Raw genomic sequence first — 11,579 nt, forward strand, 5'->3', positions numbered from 1 at the left:
CATGGATGCCAATTTTCTTTGTCTGTTAGTAAGAATCTGTGCTCAGTTATATGTTCAGAGAGGGTGTTTATAGAATGGTGGTCTATGATGACCTGGCAGATGCTGCTGGTACCCCAGACACCACCCCCGTGGTGCTCACTGTTTCTCTGCACGGCATCCTGATTTCCATCTGGCCAGCACCTATGACTTTGCCTGAGGGCTTCCTCCAGCTGCTGGGGCCTGTTCTGTTTATACCTGGGACAGTCTGGAAGGATGTTTCAGGGAATTAATGTTCCCCTCATTCTCACCATTTGGAAGCATCCTCCAACCAATGGCTGATGGGGTTGGTATATAAATATCCCAGCTCCCTTGCCCCTCAGGTGAGATAATTCTGAATCAGGTTCCACACCGGCTCGCAGGATGCCCATGGATTTGAGATTTGAGCCTCAGTAGTAACTGGCTTGATAGCACGTACGTTTGTGGCTTCCTTCCCTTCTCTGTCTCACTTCCACACTTTCCTATCAGGGTTCTCTGGGATCACCTCACAAACAAACTACCTGCACTAGAATCTCTGTCTTGGGCTTTGCTCCTGGGGGAACCCAAACCAAGAAAATGGAATTTTACATGGGTTGCTTTGAGGTCATGAAAGTTAAAGAGGCCCAGAAGTATCTGTGGGCCCTTTGCCTAAAACTAAGCCAATCTTTGCAGGACAATGTCAGGAGATGGTGCCTAACCCAGCATCAAAGGTCTTCTGGCTGTCAGTCTTTTCTTGGTGATTCTTTTCCTCTTCTACAGCTTTCTGCGATCCAGACCCCCATGTGGCACACTAAGAAGGAGGAGTCAGGATGAGACCCAAGTTGGCAGACAGCTTGATGGTGGTTGTTGTGGGCAGCCAGCAGGGTTGGCCCTGAAAGGTGAATGTGAAGGACACCAACCCCAGCTCTAGTTTACAGCTGGATTAAAATGTTTATAAGCTCTGGTGAGTTATATGGGGTTTACCTTAGGTAATTGATTTCTTCCTTCTCTGCTTCTCTTACCTACTGAGGGTCATCTCAGGAGATAATTACAAGGGCTCCAAGCACTCATTGCAATAACCTGAGGTTTTAGCATTTCTTACAATAAGCTGCATATTTGAGGGGCACCTGGGTGGTTCAGTCAGTTAAGCGTCTGCCTTCGGCTCAGGTCATGATCTCAGGGTCCTGGGATCAAGCCTTATGTTAGGCTCCTTGCTCAGCAGGGAGTCTGCTTGTCCCTCTGTCTGCCCCCCAACTTGGGCTCTCTCTCTTTCAAAGAAATAAATAAAATCTTAAAAAGATATATTAAAAAAAGAAGCATGTTTGAAGAACAGGGCTAGATCACATGTCCCTAATTTTCAAAGAAAAAGCCCTGATTTTTTTTTAATTTTTTTGAGACTTTTTTTTTTTTTAAAGATTTTATTTACTTGACAGAGACACAGCAAAGAGAGGGAACACAAGCAGGGGGAGTGGGAGAGGGAGAAACGCCTCCCGTTGAGCAGCAAGCCCTATGCGGGGCTCGATCCCAGAACCCTGGGATCCGAAGGAAGACGCTCAATGCCTGAGGCACCCAGGAGCCCCAAGACCTTTTTTTTTTTTTTTTTAACAATTTTATTTAGTTGTGAGAGAGAGAGAGAGTGCAAGCAGGGGGGAGTGACAGGCAGAGGGAGAAGCAGACTACCTGCTGAGCAAGAAGCCTGATGTGGGACTCGATTCCAGGACCCTGGGATCACAACCTGAGCCAAAGGCAGGTGCTTAACCAACTGAACCACCCAGGTGTCCCCAAAAGCCCTGATTTAAAGTATTCTGTCTCATGGGGCACCTGGGGGGCTCAGTTGTTAAGCGTCTGCCTTCGGCTCAGGTCATGTTCCCAGGGTCCTGGGATCGAGTCCCGCATCGGGCTCCCTGCTCGGCAGGAAGCCTGCTTCTCCCTCTCCCACTCCCCCTGCTTGTGTTCCCTCTCTCGCTGTGTCTCAAATAAATAAATAAAATCTTAAAAAATAAAATATTCTGTCTCACTGACAGAGTTGGGTTCAGAAGCTAGTGAGACCCCAAGTTTTAGGATCAGATGTAATCCAACCCATAATTGGTCTAGAATATTCCATACTGTATGAAGACATACTTGTTCCCTTAGATCAGGGGTCAGCAAACTACTGCCCATGAACCAAATTGGGCCCAGCTCCTATTTTTGTAAAGTTTCACTGGAATACAGTCATGCCCATTTGTTTACATAGTGTTCATGACTGGTGTTTTTTGTTTTGTTTTGTTTTGTTTTTTGCCCCACAGGATATAGTTGACTAGTTGTGACAAAGACTGTATGGCCAGCAGAGTTTATATATTTACTGTCTAGATTTTACAGAAGTTTGCTGACTCCTGCCTTAGGCAACCACCAAGGATCCCACCCAAATCTGCGCCTTCAGGAAACGGCTCCTCAGCCTCACCCCATCCCCATCCCACCACGAACTCTACTTCAGTCCCAGGATCAGTGCTTCTGAAACTTTAACGTGCATATGAGTCAACTGGCAATCAGTTGTTGGAAATACAGGTTCTGATCCGGGAGCTCTGGGATGGGGCCCAAGACTGTACATCTCACAGGCTCCCAGGGCACGCTAATGCTGGTGGTCTGAGGACCACCCTTCAAGGAGCAAGGTTCTAGAAGAGTGGCTTCTTCTCACTAGGACAGCAACTTCTCATCAGTGTTCCTCATTGTTTGGCATTGTCAGGCAGTACTATCCCCCTCCCTGACCCTCTTCCTTCCCTGACACAGACCCCCCCCCACACACACACACAAACCTTAAATACAGGAATGTGGTCTTCTTGTCTGAGGAGCATTTCCAAGAGTTAATGAGCTCTGAAACCCACAGCCCAAGAGACGCTGGACGTCTAATTAGTCTCCCTTTTTATATTTAGTTTGCTATTCAATAATGCTTGACACCTGGTCACCAGACAAATCTGTTTTTAATCTCTTCTATTTCACTTCCTTGGACATGTGACGGCACAGACATGTCGCACTGCATGAGAAGTGGGGTGAAAGCCAAACAAAATAGCCATTCCTTTGGAATTAAAAGCATGACAAAGGACTAGAAACAGTGGCGGCCTGGTTTGAGCCAAGCATGAGGCGCTGGTGGGGGAGACCTCAGGTGCCAACCACTGTCCTTCTTCCCTTGACTTCCAGCCCCAGGGCATCTTTGAAAAGTGTTTCCCGCCCTCCAGTGAAAAGGGGAGGAGATTACAAAGAAACTCTCCTCTCCTGGGCTTTCATTAGAGAGCAGGCAGGCGGTTTGTACAGAAATGATCTAAATAGTTCTAATTTTGATTTGATTATTTCATTTGTGTGGATTTGCCCAAAATATGCAGTTTCAGCCTTATGGATACTGAGACCTTTTCTTAGATGCCGCAAGCAAACCAGCAATACTGAATCAATTTCAAAACCTTTCTTTTTGGGTCCATCCTTCTTAAGAGTCTACATGTGTTCTAGAAGTGGAAATTACCTCTTCCATGGGATCAGCAGGATTGGCCATCTATACATATGGATGCCACTTTAACCCAGGTTACCTGCAAAATAGCACCTGACTCAGTTCCATCAAATGGTGGTGAAACCTTTGTCAAGCTGGGAAGCATTGTCCTTTTGAAGAAGTGCTACCAGCCATAGAGCTCCTCTGGGCCCATGAAACGTCCTTCCTGATGCATATGTCTGAGCCTATGCACAAAAGTGCAGATGATGCATTTCCTTCTCACTGCTCAGAACTCATTCATCAGCATTAAAAGTTTTTGGCACATGCTGAACCTTACATAATCATGATGTCAGAACAGAAACTGTTAGCATCTTGTCACTGTTCATGGTAAGCCATCCCCAATGTTTTCTTATCATTGATATCTCCAGAAGATTGTCATATCACTGATATCTCCAGAAGATAACCCGAAGGCATCTACTACCTATATAATTTGCCAGACATTAATAAAGACAGGAGCGATCAGAAAACAAGACAAAGCAATGACGACAACAAATACTTTCTTTTCGGGTCCTTGGGCTTTATCATCTGTTGGGCAGTGGCTAGAACTGACTGATAGATGTGGGGACACAAATCCGTGCATCATGCAACACTCACAGATGGACAGTGAATGTGGGTCAGTAGGAAACAGGTAGGAAAGCCTTGGAGAGCTACAGCAATGGAGATAAATTGCATGGGGTGACATAAGAAACTACCATAAGTCAATGTCTTTTTTGAAATAATGAGGACAGAGAATGTGAAGAGAGGGCCTGGTTCAGAAATTTCCTTGGTTCAGAATTTTCCAAAAGCCATCCTGAGGCCAAACTCCCTGGGAGTCTAACACAGTGCAGAGACGCTAATCCTGAATGAATGCACCTGCTCCCCTCAAACTCTGGATGTGGACAGATGACTCGAGTCCCTTCAATGTGGAAGCACTTATCCTTAGACATTTACGTGCCTCTGGAGTCTTGCTGTTGGTTGTCACATCTGGCGAGGTGGGAGGCTCCTGGCATCTAGTGGGGGGAGGCCAGGGATGGGGCTAAACATCCCACAAAGCCCGGGACAGCCCCATAGCAGTGAGTTCTCAGGCCCCAGGCAGTAGCAGAACTGACACCGAGAAACCATTGCCGAATTTTAGGCCCAAATGGTCACCAAGTCCTTCTTGGCCATTTGCAAAGGTGCGTGCTGACACATCAGAAAAATAAAACAGAACCAAAGCAGTGATGAATCTGTGGTCTCAAAAGAAGAGAGTTCAACAGCTTACTATTGGAAGCAGTAGCCCTCTTAAGTAGAAGACATTTCTTAAAGGAAGGGAATGGGTGCCGAGTGAGGGCAGACAGGAAACAGAGATCGTTTCTTTCTACGGATTATTCTCTTGAAGTTATTGGTGCAGTTCCAGAGTTCTTTAGGGCTTCAGCTTGAGTGGGTGTCGGTATCTATCTATCTGTCTATCTAGCTATCTTTTCTAAAATAAGATTTATTTATTTATTTATTTATTCATTTGAGAGAGTGCGCATGAGCAAGGGTGGGGGTTGCAGAGGGAAAGAGAGAATCTCAAGCAGACTGTGCTTAGCACAGAGCCTGACGAGAGGCAGGGCTTGATCTCACAACCCTGAGATCATGACCTGAGCCCAAATCAAGCGTTGGATGTTTAACTGACTGAACCACCCGGGCACCCTAATCTACCGATCGATCAATCAATCTATCATCTCTGTTATCTATCTTTATTAGTATTATTATTTATCATCTATATATCATCTATCTAACATGTCAAGAACCAATTGCCGGAACTTTGGTAACAAGGAAGGAGATACTTTCACCTCTGGGCCCAAACCAGTGGGCTCCTATTCCCATGGCCGGTGCAGGGCCTGGCTGTGGATTTCAGACCATCATCCTCAGTGGCTTGAAGTGCCAATGAATGCAGAACTGTGCCATGAACTCTTCAGGACTTGGGAGACCTTTTCTCCCTGCTGTTAAGGATGGAACAGCATGCCCAGCTCCCGGCCTGGCTGTCTCCTGCCCTCTCCCCAACTGTGCTGACTGCTCCCGGGGAAGAGGCGGCCAGGGGCCCCTTTCAGCTCATGTTAAAATAAAACAAATCAAAATCCGAGACAGATTCTGGGCATAGGACCTTTGCTGTCTTCCCTTATTTTTCATTATCGTGAAAGCGAAGTGTGGCTCCTTTTATTTTCTCATATGCCCTTGGGGAGCCCTTGATGTTGATTTAGTCTGACCTAATCAGGTAAACAAGAGAGGGGTGGGGGCCCACCTGGAAGTGGTTGCAGGTGCCTGCGTCGGGGCTCCTAGGAGTCCTGCAAGCTGTCCCTGGTAAAGACCTCCAGCTGCTCATGGGGCCTGACAGGTCCCTGCTCTTCCTTCCAGGAGGTTATTCAGCAAAACATGAGCATTTGGACTCTGGGAGGACTGAAGAGCAGGGATGCACCTGAGTGGGGTGGAGGGGGCAAGGGAGGGCCATGAATGCTGGGAAAGGAAGGAAGTGTTAGCATTTCTTCTACCGTGCCCCCCACCCCGCACTGATGCGCCACCTGACATCTCTTGGACCATGGGGTCAGGGCAAGGGGCCAAGGAGGAGAGTCAGGAAAGACCATGTGAGACTGTCACACATCCCGATGAGGGAGCTGGGGAGGGGGCCAGTCTCCATTCTTCTCCCACAGCTCCATTGTGGCTTCAGAGTCCTGGGAGTCTGGGGCCCCCAGCAGAATTGGCCAAGCTCTGGACGGGGTCAGGGAGGGTGGAGCAGACATGAAGGAGGCCTGATGTGGAGACTGGGGTGAGAACTAAGTGAAATTGTTCCTGAATAGAAGTCAGACACCCCAGGGAGACCCCAGGGCAGGCTGGTGTGGGGTTGCCCGTGGGCAGTCGAGTGGAAGATTTGGGATTAAGGTCACTATGAGTATATGGGCATCTAGGACTGATGACCATCTAGGACATGCATATGCAGGATGCTCATCCCATCTGGGCTGGCTGATAGACCCGGGGGACTCACAGGGCCAGTGAGTGAAGGGGGGTCCAGGTACAGTAATCAACAGAGCCCAAAAAGCAGAATATGAACTAGGTGCTATCAAGCCCAGTATCTTAGCCCTGTTAAGGCTGAATAACAAAATATCACAGACTGGGTGCTTATAAAGAACAGATATTTGTTTCTCACACTTCTGCAGGCTGGGAAGTCCAAGATCAAGACACCAGAAGATTTGGTGTCTGATGAGAACCTGACTCCTGGTTCATAGATGGCTGACTTCACATGGCAAAAGGGGCGAAAGAACTCTCTGGGGTCTCTTTTATAAGGGCCCTAATCCCATCACAAGGGCTCCACCCTCATGACCTAATCACCTCCTGAAGCTCTATCTCCTAACACCATCATATTAGGTATCAGCAGTTAACAGATGAATGGACATTCAGTCCATAACAACCATGGTTGATGGTCTCACTTTCCTCTGATGGGTTTCGCTTTGCTGTTGTCCCCAAACATCTGTGCCCCCCTTAAACTGGGAGAGAAAGAGCATAGGTAAAAGAGTGGCGTGAGCTTTATGCTGAAAACTTGAGATGAATTTGGGGCTGTGGAATATAGTTAATGTCTGCACCTTTGAAGAGAAAAGACAATGGGGGCCCCAGCAATTTATGGTGAACTTCAGACTATAAACATCCTTTCACTTGTTTATTCATTTACTGGGCATTTATTTGTTGAACTCCTATTATACGTTGGGTCTGGGGATGCAGACATGAACATGAAGGTAGTCCCTACCTTCAGAGGGTACACAGCCCATGGGCTAAACGGGTGCCTATGGCTGAACTCAGATTATAAATCCAACACATGCGATGCCTAGTTCCTTCATTCTACACTTGTTCTGTTTGATTTTCAGGGAAACCTGTGTGTTTTGGAGGATGGGGGCACACACAGGGAATGTATTTATGGCACAAATGACTCAATTTTGCTGGTTCAATAAGACTTGCAGTAGCAGAAGGACCTCAAAATGACCAGGAGCTGAAGGAGGTAGGATTAATGAATGCAGAGTTTCTAGATCAAGCTGAACTTTCACAGGGCTAAAGATTATGGAAAACTATTTTCATGGCTTCTCTGCCTATTTATCACCCCCATGCTGTGAGACCAAAGTCGTCAAATGGTCGCACACCATCTGCTACTCGGTCGCCGCTGTCATATCCTATGGTTGGTTCACTTTACAAAGAGCTACAGGACCTGAGCCCTCTTCTGATAATGTGTGCTCTGTGCTCTCTCACTTCAGAGGCTCAGGACCGAGGCAAATTAAAGCAGTAAGGGGCATAATTTGGGCACTTTGTTTAGTGTTGTTGTTTTTTAACCAGGGGATCATGGACTTCTATCAAGGCAATTGTTTGCAAAATTTTAAGGGTAGGTGGGTATATAAATTTAGGTGGGGAGAGGGTCTATGTATTCATCAGATTCTCAGAGGTATCTATCACTAGTGCCCATCACCAGCTCCCAAAACAAAAACAAAGCTTTGGAACCACCAGACAATTGGGCATCTTTCACTTCTCATTTTTAATCCTGCAAAACAGAGGTGGGTGGTTCCTTTATGTCTCCAGGGGATTATGCCATATTGTTGCATACAACTGGTATGATTGTGCACACACAGGGAAGAGGGAATAAAGGAAAAAGAGAGAGGGGATGATACAGCTGATGATTGCTTTTCAGGAGAAAAAGAAGGGGAAATAGTAAAAGAATCATGGTGGAGAAAAAGAACGAAATTTCACTACCTCATGACACTTTGGGGGCTACTTGAAAATAAGCGAGTTTTCTGTCGCACGTGGCTGAATTTTGTAATCTTCACATTTGCTAATGGTCTTAGACCTTTGTGGACTCAGACCCGTGATGTCAAGGACAGAGTGGAAGAGAAAGCGAGAGTCATTCATTTAGTGAGTGTTTGTTGGTTAACTGCTCAGTGCTGGGGCACCATGATGGGGGCACAGAAAGGAAATGACATTGCTCCAGGTGTCTCAGCGTCCGGTGGGGAGAAAGGACACAGGAAACCAAGAGTGGTGTGGAAGGGCAGTGAGAGAGGTGGACAGAGAGGATTCCAGGAAGCACAGGGCAGGGTACTTCACCAGCCTGAGACGATTTAGGAGGGCTGCCTATAGGAGACAGCATTTGAACCAGGTCTGAAAGGAGGAGGAGTGAATCAAGTGAACTGAGTTTTGAGGTGAGAAAGACAAGAAGAACTATATGATAAAAGGTCAAGGGGTGAGAGAAACAGCAAGGTGTGGAACCAAGCCCATAGCCCATAGCCCGTAGGGAAGCCCCTGCAGTATGAGGTCTGAGGCAGCGAGCTGCCAGACATGCAGCTGTGGGGTTGGACAAAGAGCAGTTCATGAGGGGTCTGCAGTGCTTCTTCCTGTCTCACTTCTGTTGCACCTGCATGCTGAGCCACGTGGCTTTCTGCACCTAGCCTGCTTTTCCATGGCTCCTTCTACATTTCATAGGGTTACAGCTGAGGGGGTTTGTCCCAGAAGTGTCACCATGGATTGTATTTCAAGGGGATCCTATAGCTAGCCCAACCTGAGAGAAATGCAACCTTGAGAAAATTTCTGCTTCTTTCTTTGAATGTGTCTTGGGCTTTAGAAAATCTTTTGATGGAGAACTGACATTCATTGGTTTGATGGCCTCTGTTGGGAATCAGTTCTTCACAGGAGTAAGTTTGTGTAATTTTGCACATCTGTGAACGAGGCACTCACTATCTTTGTTCTAGACCCTCTTTTCAGGGATTTTTATGGAGTGAATAGCCTTGAGAGACAGCGTGACTGTCTTTCTCTGGGGCAAAGGACAGGCGTGCTTACTACCCATTATAAAAGATTCGGATTCCCTCTGCTCAGGGTTCCTCTCTCTCAATGTAACTCTCCATGTGTACCAGGTCACCTGGCCTCTTTTGTGTCACTCTGTGGGGATTGGGCTTGGGGAAACTGCACATAGTTGACACAGCTATTGCTGTGAGTTATGAAGTCTTTTGTCTCTGACTCAGGAGTCTGGTGTCTTTGGGCAGCATCCATGAAACTGGCCAGCTGTCTTAGTCGGCTCAAGCAGCTATAACAAAATACCATAGACTGGGTGGCTTAGACAACAGACATTTATTTCTCACAGTTCTGGAGGCTGGAGGTCCGAGATCAAGGTGCCAGCATGGTTGGATCCTGGTGAGAGCTGTCTTCCTGGCTTATAGACATCTGCCTTCTTGCTCTGTGCTCCCATGGTGGAGGAAGAAAGCTCTGGTCTGTCATTATAAAGACACTAGTCCCATTATGAGGGCTCTACTCTCATGACCTCATCTAAACTGAATTACCTCTTGTAAGTCACACCTCCAAATACCGTCATGTTGGGGGTTAGGGTTTCAACATATGAATTTGGAGGGAGACACAAACATTCAGTCCATAACACCAGTTAATTCTCTTAGCTTGCAAATAGGAAAACCTTGGGCCCTTCACAGTTCTGGGAAGGTTCTTCCAAGGAAGAAGGAATTACCCCCTCATCTCTGACCCTATGGCTATTCTGTGTTTATTCCTATTATAGCTCATGTCCTATTATTGAGGTTTATTATGCAAGGGCCTCTTTTGCTGGCCTGTCAGCTTTGGCCTTAAAGGGATGGACTGCATCTTAAATAGTGTTGTTTGTATGTCCTAGAATGTCTGATACTATGGGGGCACATAGTGGATAATTGGTAAATGTGTGTCGGATTCATTTGAGGCAAAAACTATGCATATTGGCTCTGAAAAGAGATAGTAATCAAGAGGTGAATTTCCCCCACTCCTCTGGTCCCAGGCTTCAAGAAGGGCAACTCCAAACTCAAACTGCTGAAATCTCTCTCTACTCCCATTTTCGGCAGACCTTAGTGCTGAGTCACCTACAACCAGCCGTTGCCCTCGTCCTTGAATTAATTTCAAAATATGACACTGACGGGAGGCTCACTTCCCAAGTTCAAGCCCTAGGAAAATAAAAGTAAGTAAATAAGAATTCAACGCCAGATGGCTTGAAAGGACAGAGCCGGAGTGCAGGCTTAACTGGCTGGTAATAAAAGCTGTCATTACAGAGTGATTTCGTTGGTGGGTTATTTATTAGCTCTTCCCTTTCGATACCAAATGTCAAATGTGTTAATGTGCAGAAACCAAGCCTTCCCCTCCCAGCTGCTCTGGTGTCAGGCTGCCAGTGGCATTGTCTCCTTTGCAAGAACTGCCAGGAATTTAGCGTTCATATGTCATGTTATGCATACCATATTGCACTTAAAAAAGGCCAGATGAGGACGACTCGACCTAATAATCAGCCTGTCAATCATTATGCTGCATGGTGCACAGAACTGCTTTTCCCCCAAACCTTTGTTCTCTGGTAGAATGGGCTCTCTCTGAACCCTGGGCACCAGACAGGAACGTATGGTTTTGTTTGCCAATTGTTGCCTAGGATCAGAGGTATATCTACCCATCCAGTGCTCACGGAGGCTTAGGGAATTGTGAAATGATTGTACTGAGAACAATTTTGTTCGTGTGAATGGCACTTGGTCTAAAGCCTGCCCTGAAGTCTCTCTCTGTCTCTGAATACTTCATTCTTTTTTTTCTCTCTTTCACATACACATACCCTAAATTAGTTGTATATGCATTGTACTCTTCTTTATTATATATGCAGCTGAAGCATAAAGTTTAACCTCAAGCAAAGAAATACTATATTACATAATCAAAGAATATGATCAGAGTTTGGAGGTGATTCCCATTGTTAAGAAAAAATTGAGCTAACCCATGTTCCCTGAGCACCTACCTCTACACAGCACCAGCACCACTGGGGAGGCCGAAGAGACATAAGGCCTGTTCTGAAGGAGCCCACAGGCACACGGGAGATGGCAAGCTAACATGCCTGTGTTATGTGCTTGCTATCTTGTATTTTGCTCATTATTGAAGACAAAAACATTTGGGACAAAATAGATCTGTGTGGTCAGAGAAAAGGGTCTGTGAAAGTCTTCCAAGTCATGGTGATCATTTCTCCATTTTTCTTTCTCTTTCTTTCTTTCTTTCTTTCTTTCTTTCTTTCTTTCTTTCTTTCTTTCTTTCTTTCTTTCTTTCTTTCTTT

The sequence above is a fragment of the Callorhinus ursinus genome, unplaced genomic scaffold (assembly GCF_003265705.2).
Source record: "Callorhinus ursinus isolate GAN/ISIS: 27379988/994484 unplaced genomic scaffold, GSC_fseal_2.0 scaffold1, whole genome shotgun sequence".
In the NCBI taxonomy this organism is placed as follows: Eukaryota; Metazoa; Chordata; class Mammalia; order Carnivora; family Otariidae; genus Callorhinus; species Callorhinus ursinus.